The sequence below is a fragment of the Mobula hypostoma genome, chromosome 9 (assembly GCF_963921235.1).
Source record: "Mobula hypostoma chromosome 9, sMobHyp1.1, whole genome shotgun sequence".
In the NCBI taxonomy this organism is placed as follows: Eukaryota; Metazoa; Chordata; class Chondrichthyes; order Myliobatiformes; family Myliobatidae; genus Mobula; species Mobula hypostoma.
This window is the reverse complement of record NC_086105.1, coordinates 97,707,482-97,728,839: the sequence shown is the minus strand read 5'-3', so window position 1 is coordinate 97,728,839 and position 21,358 is coordinate 97,707,482.

The following is a 21,358-nucleotide window of genomic DNA, read 5'->3' as shown; positions in this document are numbered from 1 at the left end:
ACTGAAAATGGTGACTGGGATGGTGTTATATCTGACACTGCTGACTGGGATGGGATTATATGTGACACTGGTGGCTGGGATGGGATTATATGTGACACTTGTGACTTGAGTAGGTTTATATCTGACTCTGGTAACTGGGATGGGATTATATCTGCAACTAGTGACAGTGATGTGTTTACATCTGACTCTGAAAACTGGGATGGCATTACATCTCATACTGGTGACTGGAGTCATTATATCTGACAATGATGACTGGGATGGGATTATATTGGACGCTGGTGACTGGGATGGCGTTATATCTGACACTGGTGACTGAGAAGGAGTTATATCTGACACTGGTGACTGGGATGGTATTATATGTGACACTGGTGACTGGGACAAGATTTTATCTGATACTAGTGACTGGGACGAGATTAAATCTGACACTAGTGACTGGCGGGGTGTTACATCTGGAAATAGTGAATGGGGTGGTTTTATATCGGACACTGGTGACTGGGGTTGTGTTATATCTGACACTGGTAACTGGGATGGGATTATATCTGACACTGGTGACTGGGTGGGATTATATCTGGCACTGGTGACTGGGTGGGATTATATCTGACACTGGTGACTGGGATGGTATTATATGTGACACTGGTGACTGGGACAAGATTTTATCTGATACTAGTGACTGGGACGAGATTATAGCTGACACTAGTGACTGGCGGGGTGTTACATCTGGAAATAGTGAATGGGGTGGTTTTATATCGGACACTGGTGACTGGGGTTGTGGTATATCTGACACTGGTAACTGGGATGGGATTATATCTGACACTGGTGACTGGGTGGGATTATATCTGGCACTGGGGACTGATTTGGGATTATAAATGACACTGGTACCAGGGGTGGTATGATTATCTGACACTGGTGACTGGGATGGTGTTATATTTGAAACTGGTGTCTGGGATGGGATTATATCTGACACTGGTAACTGGAATGGGATTATATCTGACACTGGTAACTGGAACGGGATTGTATCTGACACTGGTGACTGGAAGGGATTTTATCTGACACTGGTCACAGGGATGGGATTATAACTGACACTAGTGACTGGGATGCGTTTATATCTGATTGCGGAAACTAGGATGGGATTATATCTGATAATGGTGACTGGATTGGTTATATATAACAATGATAACTGGGATGGGTTTCTAATGGACACTGGTGACTGGGACGAGATTATATCTGATACTAGTGACAGGGACAGGATTAAATCTGACACTAGTGACTGGCAGGGTGTTACATCTGGAAATAGTGACTGGGGTGGGTTTATATCGGACACTGGTGACTGGGATGGGATTATATCTGACACTGGGAACTGGGATGGGATTATATCTGACACTGGTGTCTGTGATGGGTTTATATCGGACACTAGTGACTGGGATGGAGTTGTATCTGACACTGGTACCTGGGGTGGTATGATTACCTGACACTGGTGACTGGGATGGAGTTTTATTTGAAACTGGTGTCTGGGATGGGATTATATCTGACACTGGTGACGTGAGTAGGTTTATATCTGACACTGGTGACGTGAGTAGGTTTATATCTGACTCTGGTGACTGGGATTGGATTAAATCGGATACTTTTGACTAGGATGGGATTATATATGACACTGGTGACTGGGATGGTTCGTTATCTGACACTGGTCACTGGGATGGAGTTTTATCTAACACCAGTGACTGGGATGGTTTTATATCGTACACTAGCTACTGGGATCTGCTTTTACCTCACACTGGTGACTGGGAAGGGTTTATATTGTACACTCATGACCGAGATGAGATTGGCCCTGACACTGGTGACTGGGACGGTGTTATATCTGACACCGGTGACTGGAATGGGATTATATGTGACTCTGGTGACGGGGATGGGATTATATCTGACCCTCGTGATGGGGATGGGATTATATCTGACAGTGATGGCTGGAATGGGATTATATCAGACACTGGAGACTGGGATAGGTTTATATCTGGCACTGGTAACTGGGGTGGTATAATTATCTGAAACTAGTGAATGGGATGATATTATATCTGGGACTGGTGACTGGGATGGGCTGATATCTGACACATGACTGCGGTATGTTATATCTGACACTGGTGACTGGGACAGGTTTATTTCTGATACTGGAGACTGGGATGGCATTATATGTGACACTTGTGACTGGGATGGGATTATATCTGAAACTGGTGACATTTGTGTTGTTATATCTGGCACTAGTGACTGGGATGGTATTATATTTGACACTGGTGACTGGGACAAGATTTTATTTGACACTAGTGACTGGTGTGGTGTTACATCTGGAAATAATGACTGGGGTGGTGTTATATCTGACAATGGTGACGGGGATGGGATTATATCTGACACTAGTGACTGTGATGTGTTTATACCTGACAGTGGAAACTGGGATGGAACTATATCTGATAATGGTTACTGGGTTGGTTATATCTAACAATGATAACTGGGATGGGATTATAATGGACACTGGTGACTGGGACGAGATTATATCTGATACTAGTGACTGGCATGGTGTTACATCTGGCACTATTGACTGGGATGGCTTTATATCTGACAGTGGTTACTAGGATGGGATTGTATCTGACACTGGTGACAGGGGTGAGATTAGATCAGACATTGGTGACTGGGATGGCTTTATATTTGACAGTGGTTACTAGGATGGGATTGTATCTGACACTGGTGACAGGGGTGGGATTATATCTGACAGTGGTGAATGGGATGGTATTATAACTGAAACTGTTGACCGGGTCATAAGGGGGTCGTTAGGAACAGATCCAAGTTCAAGACACAGACACTGAAGTACTAGGGACAGGACTAGGGTACAGGGTGAGGGCAAGGACATGACATGAAAACCGGAACCCGGAACAGGACTGGACAATAGAGCTAGGAGCCCGAGCTTGGACTCCGAGCCAGAGACTGGACAAGGACCCAGTACCTGAGTCTTGCCTCTGGCTCGGACCCCAGAACTAGGCAAGGACGAGGCTTACATGGCAGGCAGGATGAGGCTGGAGTCTTCAGGCTAGAGGCTAGTGACTAGAGACTTGTCTTGGCAGGAGGCAGGAGGCTGAAGTCTTCAGGCTTGAGGCTAGAGGCTAGAGACTTGGCTTGGCAGGAGGCTGGAGGCTGGAGACTTGAGGTGAGGCTTGGCAGGAGGCAGGAGGCTGGAGGCTGGAGACTTGAGGCGAGGCTTGGCAGGAGGTAGGAGGCTGGAGTCTTCAGGCTTGAGGCTAGAGACTTGAGGCGAGGCTTGGCCGGCTCCTCCTGGGCAGGGCGCGGTACTCTTGGGCAGGGCCCGGATCACCTGAGGCTTGAGGCTAAGCAGTCTCCTCCTGGGCAGGGCGAGGATCACCTGACCAGGGCGCGGATCACCTGGGCAGGGCGCAGTACTCCACCTAACGGAGGCAAGGGACAGGAAGGGATAGAACCAACTGCAAGTAACGGCAAGACGGCCTGGCTTACCTGGGCGGACGCAAGGGACAGGAAGGGAGCTAGGTACAGGGTGGCTCCAGGACAAGACTGCAGGCGAGACGAGGTGAGAGTTACCAGCAAGACAAGGCAAGGCTTCAGGCTAGGAAACAGAAGGCAGAGAAAGACAAACAAGGAGTAAGGACAAGAATAATCCAGCAGCCACGCCCTGGTCTCTGGTGACTGGGACGGGTTTATTTCTGATACTGGGATGGCATTATATCTGACACGAGTGACTGGGATGGTGTTATGTGTGACACTTATGACTGGGATGGATTATACGTGACACTTGTGACTGGGGTGGGATTATATCTGACACTGCTTCTGGGATGGGATTATACCTGACAATAGTGACTGGGATTTTGTTATATCCGACAGTGGTGACTGGGAAGGTGTTTGATCTGACACTGCTGACTGCGATAGGATTATAACAGAAACTTGTGATTGTGGTGGTATTATTATCTGACAGTGGTGACTAGAATGGGATTATATCCAAAAACTTATGACTGGGACGAGATTATATCTGATAATTGTGACTGGGACAGGATAATATCTCACACTTGTAACTGGCGTGGTGTTACATCTGGCACGAGTGACTGTGATGAGATTATATCTGACAGTGGTTACTGGGATGGTATTATATCTGACAATGGTGACAGGAGTGGGATTATATCAGACACTGGTGACTAGGTGGTGTTATATCTGACTCTGGTGACTGGGATTGGACTGTATCTGACACCGGTGACTGGGATGGGATTATAATTGACACTGGTGACTGCGATGGGATTATATTTGACACTGATAACTGTGATGGGATTATATCTGACACTGATGACAGGGCTTGGTTTATATCAGACACTAGTGACTGGGATGTTGTTTTAACTGACACCGGTGACTGGGATGGGATTATATCTGACACTCGTGACTGGGAGGGATTTTATCTGACACTGGTAACTGGGATGGGATTATATCCGACACTGGTGTCTGTGGTGGGATTATATCTGACACTGGTGACTGGGATGGGATTATATCTGATGCTGATGACTGGGATGGGTTCATATCTGACACTGGTCACTGGGATGGGATTATATTTGAAACATGTATCTGGGGTTGTGTTATATCTGACGCTGATGACTGGGGTGGTGTTCTATCTGAGACTGGATCTGGGATGGAATTATAACTGATCCTGGTGGCTGGGATGGTATTATATCTGACACTGGTGACTGGGATGGTTCACTGTCTGACACTGGGGACTGGGGTGGTATTATTATCTGATACTGGTTGCTTTGATGGGATTGTATCTGACAATAGAGATTGGGAGGGTATTATATCAGACACTCGTGACTGGGATGGTGTTATATCTGACAGTAGTTACTGGGATGGGATTATATTTGACATGGGTGACTGAGATGGGATTATATATGAGATTGGTGACTGGGTGGGATTATATCTGACACTGGTGGCTGGGATGGGATTATATCTGACACTGGTGTCTGGGATGGGATTATATCTGATACTGGTGACTGGGATGGGATTATATCTGACACTGATGACTGGGATGGGATTATATCTGATGCTGGTGACTAGGATGGGGTTATATCTGACACTGGGGACTGGGATGGGTTCATATCTGACACCGGTCACTGGGATGGGATTATATTTGAAACATAGAAACATAGAAAATAGGTGCAGGAGTAGGCCATTCGGCCCTTCGTGCCTGCACCGCCATTTATTATGATCATGGCTGATCATCCAACTGGGGTTGTGTCATATCTGACGCTTGTGATTGGGGTGGTGTTATATCTGGTACTGTTGACTGAGGTGGGATTATATCTGACACTGGTGACTGGGATGGGATTATATCTGGCATTGATGACTGAAATGGGATTCTATCTCACACTGGTGACTTGGATGGTGTTATATATGACACTGTTGACTGGGGTGGGATTATATCTGACACTAGCGACTGGGATGGTTTTATATCGTACACTAGTTACTGGGATCTGATTTTACCTGATACTGGTGACTGGGACGGGTTTATATCGTACACTACTGACTGGGATGACATTGTACCTGACACTGGTAACTGGGACAGTGTTAGATCTGAAACTGGTGACTGGGATGGGATTATAACTGACAGTGGTGACTGGACTGGTATAATTATCTGACGCTGATGACTGGGATGGGTTCATATCTGTCACTGGTCACTGGGATGGGATTATATTTGAAACATGTATCTGGGGTTGTGTCATATCTGACGCTTGTGATTGGGGTGGTGTTATATCTGCTACTGTTGACCGAGGTGGGATTATATCTGACACTGGTGACTTGGATGGTGTTATATATGACACTGGTGACTGAGGTGGGATTATATCTGACACTGGTGACTGGGGTGGTTTTATATCTGACACTGGTGACTGGGGTGGGATTATATCTGACACTAGTGACTGGAGTGGGTTTCTATCGTACACTAGTTACTGGGATCTGATTTTACATGGCACTGGTGACTAGGACGGATGTATATTGTACACTAGTGAATGGGATGAGATTGTTACTGATACAACTGGGACTGTGTTAGATCTGAAACTGGTGACTGAGATGGGATTATATCTGACGCTGGTGATTGGGATGGGTTGATATCTGACACCGGTCACTGGGATGGGATTATATTTAAACATGTATCTGGGGTTGTGTTATATCTGACGCTGGTGACTGTGTCACAGTGGCGGGGCACTGGGAACAAGGGTGGACCCAAGTGCAAGACACATCCTGTGAGGTTACTTAGGTTTAGTTTATCGTACGATACCAAGAGAGCAAGACAGAAGCAGGAGTAGCGAACAGGATAAGGACTCAGGACTACGACTAGGCTGGGCCCAAGGGTCAGGGCTTGGACTCAGAATCGGCTCCCAGAACTAGAGGAGACATGAAGAAGCTAGGGAATGGACTCCGAGCCAGAGACTGGGCAAGGACCCAGAACCTGGGTCTTGCCTTGGGCTCGGACCCCAGAACCAGGCATGGACATGACATGGGCTAGGGAGTGGAGGAACATGGAAAACAGAGCCTCGGTCTCGGGGAGCAGGTACCCGGAACCATGGACACATACACAGAACACAGAGTCGGGACCCCTCCTTGGGTACAGGACATAGGGCCGGGACTCATGACCCTCCGCAGGGCAATGGCAAGACGGCCTGACTTACCCAACAGAGGAGAGGACAAGACAAGACAAGACCAACATGAATGAACACCAGACAGTACCTACCTAGCTCCGGTGATGGAACTAGACCAAAGTGCAGGCGGGGGCTGCAGACGAGAGCTAGAGGCCAGAGGGGCAGAGAAGGGATTCAGACAAGGGGGTGGGACAAGAATCACAGACTGCCAGGGCCAGGACTTGACATGGTGCTTGGATGCCGCCGGAGCCAGGACCTGGTGCTTGGAACCTCCGGGTAGTGGCGAGCTCTCGACTCGGCCCGGAACAGTAGACAGCGGCTCTAGATTCTCTCCAGCGGGTTAACTGACGGACCCACCTTGATGAGGAAACTTTGCAGGCTCGCTTCGGCGAGGTAACTGGACAGAGTTGCTCCAGTGAGGAAAGGCAAATTACCGACACTCGCTTTGGGCGGAGACAAGGCTTGCTCCAGCCAGATGACATTGGCACGCCGTGGCTTTGCAGATGCTCCCACGCCGAACGGCTGAAAGCCGGAGACTATAAACTACTGGCTCAGCCGAGTGTTAATTGCCTCTAATCACCAAAGTTGAGGGACATGGGAAAACAGGGAATCAACGGTCTGGATCGTAACATAAACAAGCTAAATTTAAAGGGACCCCGATCTGGACCATGACAGACTAGGGTGCTCTTATATCTGGTACTGTTGACTGGGGTGGGATTATATCTGACACTAGTGACTGGGATGGTTTTATATCGTACACTAGTTACTGGGATCTGATTTTACCTGACACTGGTGACTGGGACGGGTTTATGTTGTACACTAGTGACTGGGATGAGATTGTTCCTGACACTGATAACTGGGACGGTGTTAGATCTGAAACTTGTGACTGGGATTTGATTACAACTGACACTGGTGACTGGGCTGGTGTTTTAACTGACAGTAGTGACTTGGATGGGAATATATCTGACATTGGTGACAGGGATGGGGTTATAACTGACACTGGTGACTGGACTGGTATAATTATCTGACGCTGATGACTGGGATGGGTTCATATATACCTATTTTCTATGTTTCTATATCTCTCACTGGTGACTTGGATGGGATTATATTTGAAACATGTATCTGGGGTTGTGTTATGTCTGACGCTTATGATTGGGGTGGTGTTATATCTGCTACTGTTGACTGAGGTGGGATTATATCTGACACTGGTAACTGGAATGGGATTATATCGTACACTAGTTACTACGATCTGATTTTACCCGACACTGGTGACTGGGACGGTGTTAGATCTGAAACTGGTGACTGGGATGAGATTGTACCTGACACTGGTAACTGGGACGGTGTTTGAAGGGGATGGGATTATAACTGACACTCGTGACTGGGATGGTGTTTTAACTGACAGTGGTGACTGGGATGGGATTATATCTGACATTGGTGACTGGGATGGGAATATATCTGGTACTGGTGACTGGGATGGGATTATATCCAACACTGGTGTCTGTGGTGGGATCATATCTGACCCTGATGACTGGGATGTGCTGATATCTGACACTGGTAACTGGGATGGGATTATATCCAACACTGGTGTCTGTGGTGGGATTATATCTGACACTGGTGACTGGGATGGGATCATATCTGACCCTGATGACTGGGATGTGTTGATATCTGACACTGGTAACTGGGATGGGATTATATCCGGCACTGGTGTCTGTGGTGAGATTATATCTGACACTGGTGACTGGGTAGGATTATATTGGACACTAGTGGCTGGGATGGGGTTATATCTGACACTGGGGACTGGGATGGGTTCCTATCTGACACCGGTCACTGGGATGGGATTATATTTGAAACACGTATCTGGGGTTGTGTTATATCTGACGCTGGTGACTGGGGTATTGTTATATCTGGTACTGTTGACTGGTGTTGGATTTTATCTGACACTGGTGACTGGGGTGGGATTATATTTCACACTAGTGACTGGAATGGGTTTATATTGTACAATAGTTACTGGGATCTGATTTTACCTGACACTGGTGACTGGGATGGTGTTAGATCTGAAAATGGTGGCTGGGATGGGATTATATCTGACACTGGTGGCTGGGACGGGATTATATCTGACACTGGTGGCTGGGATAGGATTATATCTGACACTGGTGACTGGGACAGGATTATATCTGACACTGGGGACTGGGGTAGTTCACTATCTGACACTGGGGACTGGGGTGGTATTATTATATGATACTAGTTGCATTGATGGGATTGTATCTGACAATGGAGATTGGAAGGATATTATGTCAGACACTAGCGACTGGGATGTGATTATATCTGGTACTGGTGACTGGGATGGTGTTATATCAGACTCTGGTGACTGGAGTGGGATTATATGTGACACTGGTGACTGGGATGGGATTTTGTCTGACACTGATGACTGGGATGGGATTTTATCTGGCATTGATGACTGAAATGGGATTCTATCTCACACTGGTGACTGGGGTGGTTTTATATCTGACACTGGTGACTGGAATGGGATTATATCTGGTACTGTTGACTGGGGTGGGATTATATATGACACTATTGACTGGAGTGGGTTTATATCGTACACTACTGACTGGGATGAGATTGTACCTGACACTGGTGACTGGGGTGGTGTTATTTCTGACACTGGTGACTAGGATGGTGTTATATCTCACACTTGTGACTGGAATGGGATTATATATGGTACTGTTGACTGGGGTGGGATTATATCTGACACTAGTGACTGGAATGGGATTATATCGTACACTAGTTATTGGGATCTGATTTTACCTGACACTGGTGACTGGGACGGTGTTAGATCTGAAACTGGTGAAGGGGATGGGATTATATCTGACATTGGTGACTGGGATGGTGTTTTAACTGACAGTGGTGACTGGGATGGGATTATGTCTGACACTGGTGACTGGGATGGGATTTTATCTGAAACTGGTAACTGGGATGGGACTATATCCGACACTGTTGTCTGTGGTGGGATTATATCTGACACTGGTGACTGGGTAGGATTATATTGGACACTAGTGGCTGGGATGGGATTATATCTGATGCTGATGACTGGGATGGGTTCATATCTGACACTGGTCACTGGGATGGTGTTTTATCTGACAGTGTTGACTAGGATGGGATTATATCTGACATGGTTTACTGGGATGGGATTTTATCTGACACTGATGACTGGGATGGGATTATATCTGATAGTGGTGACTGGGATGGTATTATATCTGATACTGATGACTGGGATGGGATTATATCTGACACTGATGACTGGGATGGGATTTTATCTGGCACTGATGACTGAAATTAGATTCTATCTCATACTTGTGACTGGGATGGGATTATATCTGACACTAGCTACTGGGATGGTGTTACATCTGGCACTAGTTACTGGGATGGTGTTACATCTGACACTGGTGACTGGGATGGGATTATATGTGAGATTGGTGACTGGAATGGGATTATATCTGACACTGATGACTGGGATGGGATTTTATCTGGCACTGATTACCGAAATCCCATTCTAACTCACACTGATGACTGGGATTGTGTTATATATGACACTGACGACTGGGATGGTATTATATCTGACACTAGTAACTGGGATGGACTATATCTGACACCAGTGACTGGGATGGTTATATATCTGACACTGATGACTGAAATGGGATTATATCTGACACTGATTACTGAAATGGGATTATATCTGACACTGATGACTGAAATGGGATTATATCTGACACTGGTCACTGAGATGGGATTATATCTGACACTGATGACTGGGATAGGATTATATCTGACACTGCTGACTGGGGTGGGATTATATCTGACACCGGTGACTTGGATGGGATTATTTACAGCACTGTTGACTGGGATGGGATTATATCTGACACTGGTTACTGGAACATTATTATATCTAACTCCGGTCACTGGGATGAGATTGTATCTGACACTGGTGACTGGGATGGTGTTTTATCTGACAGTTGTGACTGGGATGGGATTATATCTGACACCGATTACTGGGATGGGACTATATCTGACACTGGTTACTAGGATGGGATTTTATCTGACACTGATGTCTGGGATGGGATTATATCTGATACTGATGACTGGGATGGGATTATATATGACACTGATGACTGGGATGGGATTATATCTCACATTGATGACTGGGATGGGATTTTATCTGACACTGATGTCTGGGATGGGATTTTATCCGTTGCTGACGACTGAAATTGGATTATATCTGACATTGGTGACTGGGATGGGATTATATCTGACACTGCAGACTGCGATGGTGTTTTATCTGACGCTGGTGACTGGGATGGGATTATATCTGACAGTAGTGACTGGGATGGGATTTTATCTGGCATTGATGACTGAAATGGGATTCTATCTCACACTGGTGACTGGGGTGGTTTTATATCTGACACTGGTGACTGGAATGGGATTATATCTGGTACTGTTGACTGGGGTGGGATTATATCTGACACTAGTGACTGGAGTGGGTTTATATCGTACACTAGTGGCTGGGATGGGGTTATATCTGACACTGGGAACTGGGATGGGTTCATATCTGACACCGGTCACTGGGATGGGATTATATTTGAAACATGTATCTGGGGTTGTGTTATATCTGACGCTGGTGACTGGGGTATTGTTATATCTGGTGCTGTTGACTGGTGTTGGATTTTATCTGACACTGGTGACTGGGGTGGGATTATATCTGACACTAGTGACTGGAATGGGTTTATATCGTACACGAGTTATTGGGATCTGATTTTACCTGACACTGGTGATTGCGACCGTGTTAGATCTGAAAATGGTGACTGGGATGGGATTATATCTGACACTGGTGACTGGGATGACATTATATCTGACACTGGTAACTGGGATGGGATTATATCCGACACTGGTGTCTGTGGTGGGATTATATCTGGCATTGATGACTGAAATGGGATTCTATCTCACACTGGTGACTGGGATGGTGTTATATCTGACAGTAGTTACTGGGATGGGATTATATCTGACACTGGTGACTGGGATGGGATTTTATCTGGCATTGATGACTGAAATGGGATTCTATCTCACACTGGTGACTGGGGTGGTTTTATATCTGACACTGGTGACTGGAATGGGATTATATCTGGTACTGTTGACTGGGGTAGGATTATATCTGACACTAGTGACTGGAGTGGGTTTATATCGTACACTAGTGGCTGGGATGGGGTTATATCTGACACTGGGAACTGGGATGGGTTCATATCTGACACCGGTCACTGGGATGGGATTATATTTGAAACATGTATCTGGGGTTGTGTTATATCTGACGCTGGTGACTGGGGTATTGTTATATCTGGTGCTGTTGACTGGTGTTGGATTTTATCTGACACTGGTGACTGGGGTGGGATTATATCTGACACTAGTGACTGGAATGGGTTTATATCGTACACTAGTTATTGGGATCTGATTTTACCTGACACTGGTGATTGCGACCGTGTTAGATCTGAAAATGGTGACTGGGATAGGATTATATCTGACACTGGTGACTGGGATGACATTATATCTGACACTGGTAACTGGGATGGGATTATATCCGACACTGGTGTCTGTGGTGGGATTATATCTGGCATTGATGACTGAAATGGGATTCTATCTCACACTGGTGACTGGGATGGTGTTATATCTGACAGTAGTTACTGGGATGGGATTATATCTGACACTGGTGACTGGGATGGGATTTTATCTGGCATTGATGACTGAAATGGGATTCTATCTCACACTGGTGACTGGGGTGGTTTTATATCTGACACTGGTGACTGGAATGGGATTATATCTGGTACTGTTGACTGGGGTAGGATTATATCTGACACTAGTGACTGGAGTGGGTTTATATCGTACACTAGTGGCTGGGATGGGGTTATATCTGACACTGGGAACTGGGATGGGTTCATATCTGACACCGGTCACTGGGATGGGATTATATTTGAAACACGTATCTGGGGTTGTGTTATATCTGACGCTGGTGACTGGGGTATTGTTATATTTGGTGCTGTTGACTGGTGTTGGATTTTATCTGACACTGGTGACTGGGGTGGGATTATATCTGACACTAGTGACTGGAATGGGTTTATATCGTACACTAGTTATTGGGATCTGATTTTACCTGACACTGGTGACTGCAACCGTGGTAGATCTGAAAATGGTGACTGGGATGGGATTATATCTGACACTGGTGACTGGGATGACATTATATCTGGCATTGATGACTGAAATGGGATTCTATCACACTCTGGTGACTGGGATGGTGTTATATCCGACAGTAGTTACTGGGATAGGATTATATCTGACACTGGTGACTGGGATGGCATTAAATCTGACACTGGTAACTGGGATGGGATTATATCCGACACTGGTGTCTCTGGTGGGATTATATCTGACATTGGTGACTGGGTAGGATTATATTGGACACTAGTGGCTGGGATGGGGTTATATCTGACACTGGTGAGTGGGATGGTTCACTATCTGACGCTGATGACTGGGATGGGATTATAACTGATGCTGATGACTGGGTTGGGTTCATATCTGACACTGGTCACTGGGATGGGATTATAACTGACTCTGGTGACTGGGATGGTGTTAGATCTGACACTGGTGACTGGGATCGGATTATATCCGACACTGGTGTCTGTGGTGGGATTATATCTGACACTGGTGTCTGGGGTGGGATTATGTCTGACACTAGTGACTGGAATGGGTTTATATCGTACACTAGTTATTGGGATCTGATTTTACCTGACACTGGTGACTGCGACCGTGTTAGATCTGAAAATGGTGACTGGGATGGGATTATATCTGACACTGGTGACTGGGATGACATTATATCTGACACTGGTAACTGGGATGGGATTATATCCAACACTGGTGTCTGTGGTGGGATTATATCTGGCATTGATGACTGAAATGGGATTCTATCTCACACTGGTGACTGGGGTGGTTTTATATCTGACACTGGTGACTGGAATGGGATTATATCTGGTACTGTTGACTGGGGTAGGATTATATCTGACACTAGTGACTGGAGTGGGTTTATATCGTACACTAGTGGCTGGGATGGGGTTATATCTGACACTGGGAACTGGGATGGGTTCATATCTGACACCGGTCACTGGGATGGGATTATATTTGAAACACGTATCTGGGGTTGTGTTATATCTGACGCTGGTGACTGGGGTATTGTTATATTTGGTGCTGTTGACTGGTGTTGGATTTTATCTGACACTGGTGACTGGGGTGGGATTATATCTGACACTAGTGACTGGAATGGGTTTATATCGTACACTAGTTATTGGGATCTGATTTTACCTGACACTGGTGACTGCAACCGTGGTAGATCTGAAAATGGTGACTGGGATGGGATTATATCTGACACTGGTGACTGGGATGACATTATATCTGGCATTGATGACTGAAATGGGATTCTATCACACTCTGGTGACTGGGATGGTGTTATATCCGACAGTAGTTACTGGGATAGGATTATATCTGACACTGGTGACTGGGATGGCATTAAATCTGACACTGGTAACTGGGATGGGATTATATCCGACACTGGTGTCTCTGGTGGGATTATATCTGACATTGGTGACTGGGTAGGATTATATTGGACACTAGTGGCTGGGATGGGGTTATATCTGACACTGTTGAGTGGGATGGTTCACTATCTGACGCTGATGACTGGGATGGGATTATAACTGATGCTGATGACTGGGTTGGGTTCATATCTGACACTGGTCACTGGGATGGGATTATAACTGACTCTGGTGACTGGGATGGTGTTAGATCTGACACTGGTGACTGGGATCGGATTATATCCGACACTGGTGTCTGTGGTGGGATTATATCTGACACTGGTGTCTGGGGTGGGATTATGTCTGACACTAGTGACTGGAATGGGTTTATATCGTACACTAGTTATTGGGATCTGATTTTACCTGACACTGGTGACTGCGACCGTGTTAGATCTGAAAATGGTGACTGGGATGGGATTATATCTGACACTGGTGACTGGGATGACATTATATCTGACACTGGTAACTGGGATGGGATTATATCCGACACTGGTGTCTGTGGTGGGATTATATCTGGCATTGATGACTGAAATGGGATTCTATCTCACACTGGTGACTGGGATGGTGTTATATCTGACAGTAGTTACTGGGATGGGATTATATCTGACACTGGTGACTGGGATGGGATTTTATCTGGCATTGATGACTGAAATGGGATTCTATCTCACACTGGTGACTGGGGTGGTTTTATATCTGACACTGGTGACTGGAATGGGATTATATCTGGTACTGTTGACTGGGGTAGGATTATATCTGACACTAGTGACTGGAGTGGGTTTATATCGTACACTAGTGGCTGGGATGGGGTTATATCTGACACTGGGAACTGGGATGGGTTCATATCTGACACCGGTCACTGGGATGGGATTATATTTGAAACACGTATCTGGGGTTGTGTTATATCTGACGCTGGTGACTGGGGTATTGTTATATTTGGTGCTGTTGACTGGTGTTGGATTTTATCTGACACTGGTGACTGGGGTGGGATTATATCTGACACTAGTGACTGGAATGGGTTTATATCGTACACTAGTTATTGGGATCTGATTTTACCTGACACTGGTGACTGCAACCGTGGTAGATCTGAAAATGGTGACTGGGATGGGATTATATCTGACACTGGTGACTGGGATGACATTATATCTGGCATTGATGACTGAAATGGGATTCTATCACACTCTGGTGACTGGGATGGTGTTATATCCGACAGTAGTTACTGGGATAGGATTATATCTGACACTGGTGACTGGGATGGCATTAAATCTGACACTGGTAACTGGGATGGGATTATATCCGACACTGGTGTCTCTGGTGGGATTATATCTGACATTGGTGACTGGGTAGGATTATATTGGACACTAGTGGCTGGGATGGGGTTATATCTGACACTGGTGAGTGGGATGGTTCACTATCTGACGCTGATGACTGGGATGGGATTATAACTGATGCTGATGACTGGGTTGGGTTCATATCTGACACTGGTCACTGGGATGGGATTATAACTGACTCTGGTGACTGGGATGGTGTTAGATCTGACACTGGTGACTGGGATCGGATTATATCCGACACTGGTGTCTGTGGTGGGATTATATCTGACACTGGTGTCTGGGGTGGGATTATGTCTGACACTAGTGACTGGAATGGGTTTATATCGTACACTAGTTATTGGGATCTGATTTTACCTGACACTGGTGACTGCGACCGTGTTAGATCTGAAAATGGTGACTGGGATGGGATTATATCTGACACTGGTGACTGGGATGACATTATATCTGACACTGGTAACTGGGATGGGATTATATCCGACACTGGTGTCTGTGGTGGGATTATATCTGGCATTGATGACTGAAATGGGATTCTATCTCACACTGGTGACTGGGATGGTGTTATATCTGACAGTAGTTACTGGGATGGGATTATATCTGACACTGGTGACTGGGATGGGATTTTATCTGGCATTGATGACTGAAATGGGATTCTATCTCACACTGGTGACTGGGGTGGTTTTATATCTGACACTGGTGACTGGAATGGGATTATATCTGGTACTGTTGACTGGGGTAGGATTATATCTGACACTAGTGACTGGAGTGGGTTTATATCGTACACTAGTGGCTGGGATGGGGTTATATCTGACACTGGGAACTGGGATGGGTTCATATCTGACACCGGTCACTGGGATGGGATTATATTTGAAACACGTATCTGGGGTTGTGTTATATCTGACGCTGGTGACTGGGGTATTGTTATATTTGGTGCTGTTGACTGGTGTTGGATTTTATCTGACACTGGTGACTGGGGTGGGATTATATCTGACACTAGTGACTGGAATGGGTTTATATCGTACACTAGTTATTGGGATCTGATTTTACCTGACACTGGTGACTGCAACCGTGGTAGATCTGAAAATGGTGACTGGGATGGGATTATATCTGACACTGGTGACTGGGATGACATTATATCTGGCATTGATGACTGAAATGGGATTCTATCACACTCTGGTGACTGGGATGGTGTTATATCCGACAGTAGTTACTGGGATAGGATTATATCTGACACTGGTGACTGGGATGGCATTAAATCTGACACTGGTAACTGGGATGGGATTATATCCGACACTGGTGTCTCTGGTGGGATTATATCTGACATTGGTGACTGGGTAGGATTATATTGGACACTAGTGGCTGGGATGGGGTTATATCTGACACTGGTGAGTGGGATGGTTCACTATCTGACGCTGATGACTGGGATGGGATTATAACTGATGCTGATGACTGGGTTGGGTTCATATCTGACACTGGTCACTGGGATGGGATTATAACTGACTCTGGTGACTGGGATGGTGTTAGATCTGACACTGGTGACTGGGATCGGATTATATCCGACACTGGTGTCTGTGGTGGGATTATATCTGACACTGGTGTCTGGGGTGGGATTATGTCTGACACTAGTGACTGGAATGGGTTTATATCGTACACTAGTTATTGGGATCTGATTTTACCTGACACTGGTGACTGCGACCGTGTTAGATCTGAAAATGGTGACTGGGATGGGATTATATCTGACACTGGTGACTGGGATGACATTATATCTGACACTGGTAACTGGGATGGGATTATATCCGACACTGGTGTCTGTGGTGGGATTATATCTGGCATTGATGACTGAAATGGGATTCTATCTCACTCTGGTGACTGGGATGGTGTTATATCCGACAGTAGTTACTGGGATGGGATTATATCTGACACTGGTGACTGGGATCGGATTATATCCGACACTGGTGTCTGTGGTGGGATTATATCTGACACTGGTGTCTGGGATGGGATTATATCTGATACTGGTGACTGGGATGGTGTTACACCTGACAGTAGCTACTGGGATGGGATTATATGTGAGATTGGTGATTGGGATGGGTTTATATCCGACACTGGTAACTGTGATGGGATTATATCTGACACTAGTTACTGAGGTGGTGTTACATCTGACACTGGTGACTGAGATGGGATTATATGTGAGATTGGTGACTGGAATGGGATTCTATCTGACACTGGTGACTGGGATGGGTTTATATCTGACACTGGTGTCTGGGATTGGATTATATCTGATACTGGTTGCTTTGATGGGATTATATCTGATAATGGGGATTGGGAGGGTATTATATCTGACACTGGTGTCTGGGATGGGATTATATTTGATACTGGTGACTGGGATGGACTATATCTGACACCAGTGACTGGGATGGTTATATATCTGACACTGATGACTGAAATGGGATTATATCTGACACTGCAGACTGGGATGGTGTTTTATCTGACGCTGGTGATTGGGATGGGATTATATCTGACATTGGTGACTGGGATGGGATTATATCTGACACTAGTGACTGGAGTGGGTTTATATCGTACACTAGTGGCTGGGATGGGGTTATATCTGACACTGAGGACTGGGATGGGATTTTATCTGGCATTAATGACTGAAATGGGATTCTTCTCACACTGGTGACTGGGGTGGTTTTATATCTGACACTGGTGACTGGAATGGGATTATATCTGGTACTGTTGTCTGGGGTGGGATTCTATCTGACACTAGTGACTGGAGTGGGTTTATATCGTACACTAGTGACTGGGATGAGATTGTACCTGACACTGGTGACTGGGATGATGTTATTTCTGACACTGGTGACTGGGATGATGTTATTTCTGACACTGGTGACTGGAATGGGATTATATCTGATAGTGGTTACTGGGAATGGATTATATCTGATGCTGATGACTGGGATGGGATTTTATCTGGCACTGATGACTGAAATTAGATTCTAACTCATACTTGTGACTGGGATGGGATTATATCTGACACTAGCTACTGGGATGGTGTTACATCTGGCACTAGTTACTGGGATGGTGTTACATCTGACACTGGTGACTGGAATGGGATTATATGTGAGATTGGTGACTGGAATGGGATTATATCTGACACTGATGACTGGGATGGGATTTTATCTGGCACTGATTACTGAAATCCCATTCTAAGTCACACTGATGACTGGGATTGTGTTATATCTGACACTGATGACTGGAATAGGATTATATCTGACACCACTGACTGGGGTGGGATTATATCTGACTCCGGTGACTGGGATGGGATTATTTACAGCACTGTTGACTGGGATGGGATTATATCTGACACTGGTTACTGGAACATTATTATATCTAACTCCGGTCACTGGGATGAGATTGCATCTGACACTGGTGACTGGGATGGTGTTTTATCTGACAGTGGTGACTGGGATGGGATTATATCTGACACCGGTTACTAGGATGGGAATATATCTGACACTGGTTACTGGGATGGGATGGGATTATATATGACACTGATGACTGGGATGGGAATTTATCCGTTGCTGACGACTGAAATTGGATTATATCTGACATTGGTGACTGGGATGGGATTAAGTCTGACACTGGTGACTGGGATGGGATTACATTTGACACTGCAGACTGGGATGGTGTTTTATCTGACGCTGGTGACTGGGATGGGATTATATCTGACAGTGGTGACTGGGATGGGATTATATCTGACACTGCAGACTGGGATGGTGTTTTATCTGACGCTGGTGATTGGGATGGGATTATATCTGACATTGGTGACTGGGATGGGATTATATCTGACACTAGTGACTGGAGTGGGTTTATATCGTACACTAGTGGCTGGGATGGGGTTATATCTGACACTGAGGACTGGGATGGGATTTTATCTGGCATTAATGACTGAAATGGGATTCTTCTCACACTGGTGACTGGGGTGGTTTTATATCTGACACTGGTGACTGGAATGGGATTATATCTGGTACTGTTGTCTGGGGTGGGATTATATCTGACACTAGTGACTGGAGTGGGTTTATATCGTACACTAGTGACTGGGATGAGATTGTACCTGACACTGGTGACTGGGATGGTGTTATATCTCACACTGGTGACTGGAATGGGATTATATCTGATAGTGGTTACTGGGAATGGATTATATCTGATGCTGATGACTGGGATGGGATTTTATCTGGCACTGATGACTGAAATTAGATTCTAACTCATACTTGTGACTGGGATGGGATTATATCTGACACTAGCTACTGGGATGGTGTTACATCTGGCACTAGTTACTGGGATGGTGTTACATCTGACACTGGTGACTGGGATGGGATTATATGTGAGATTGGTGACTGGAATGGGATTATATCTGACACTGATGACTGGGATGGGATTTTATCTGGCACTGATTACTGAAATCCCATTCTAAGTCACACTGATGACTGGGATTGTGTTATATATGACACTGATGACTGGGATGGTATTATATCTGACACTAGTAGCTGGAATGGACTATATCTGACACCAGTGACTGGGATGGTTATATATCTGACACTGATGACTGAAATGGGATTATATCTGACACTGGTCACTGAGATGGGATTATATCTGACACTGATGACTGGGATAGGATTATATCTGACACCGCTGACTGGGGTGGGATTATATCTGACACCGGTGACTGGGATGGAATTATTTACAGCACTGTTGACTGGGATGGGATTATATCTGACACTGGTTACTGGAACATTATTATATCTAACTCCGGTCACTGGGATGAGATTGTATCTGACACTGGTGACTGGGATGGTGTTTTATCTGACGGTGGTGACTGGGATAGGATTATACCTGACACCGGTTACTGGGATGGGACTATATCTGACACTGGTTACTGGGATGGGATTTTATCTGACACTGATGACTGGGATGGGATTATATCTGACACTGGTGACTGGGATGGGATTATCTCTGACATTGGTGACTGGGATGGGATTATATCTGACGCCTGTGACTGGAACATTATTATATCTAACACCGGTTACTAGGATGAGATTGTATCTGACGCTGGTGACTGGGATTGTATTTTATCTGACGGTGGTGACTGGGATGGGATTATATCTGACACCGGTTACTGAGATGGGATTGTATCTGATGCTCGTGACTGAGATGGGATTATATGTGAGATTGGTGACTGGAATGGGATTATATCTGACACTGGTGACTGGGATGGGATCATATCTGACCCTGATGACTGGGATGTGTTGATATCTGACACTGGTAACTGGGATGGGATTATATCCGGCACTGGTGTCTGTGGTGAGATTATATCTGACACTGGTGACTGGGTAGGATTATATTGGACACTAGTGGCTGGGATGGGGTTATATCTGACACTGGGGACTGGGATGGGTTCCTATCTGACACCGGTCACTGGGATGGGATTATATTTGAAACACGTATCTGGGGTTGTGTTATATCTGACGCTGGTGACTGGGGTATTGTTATATCTGGTACTGTTGACTGGTGTTGGATTTTATCTGACACTGGTGACTGGGGTGGGATTATATTTCACACTAGTGACTGGAATGGGTTTATATTGTACAATAGTTACTGGGATCTGATTTTACCTGACACTGGTGACTGGGATGGTGTT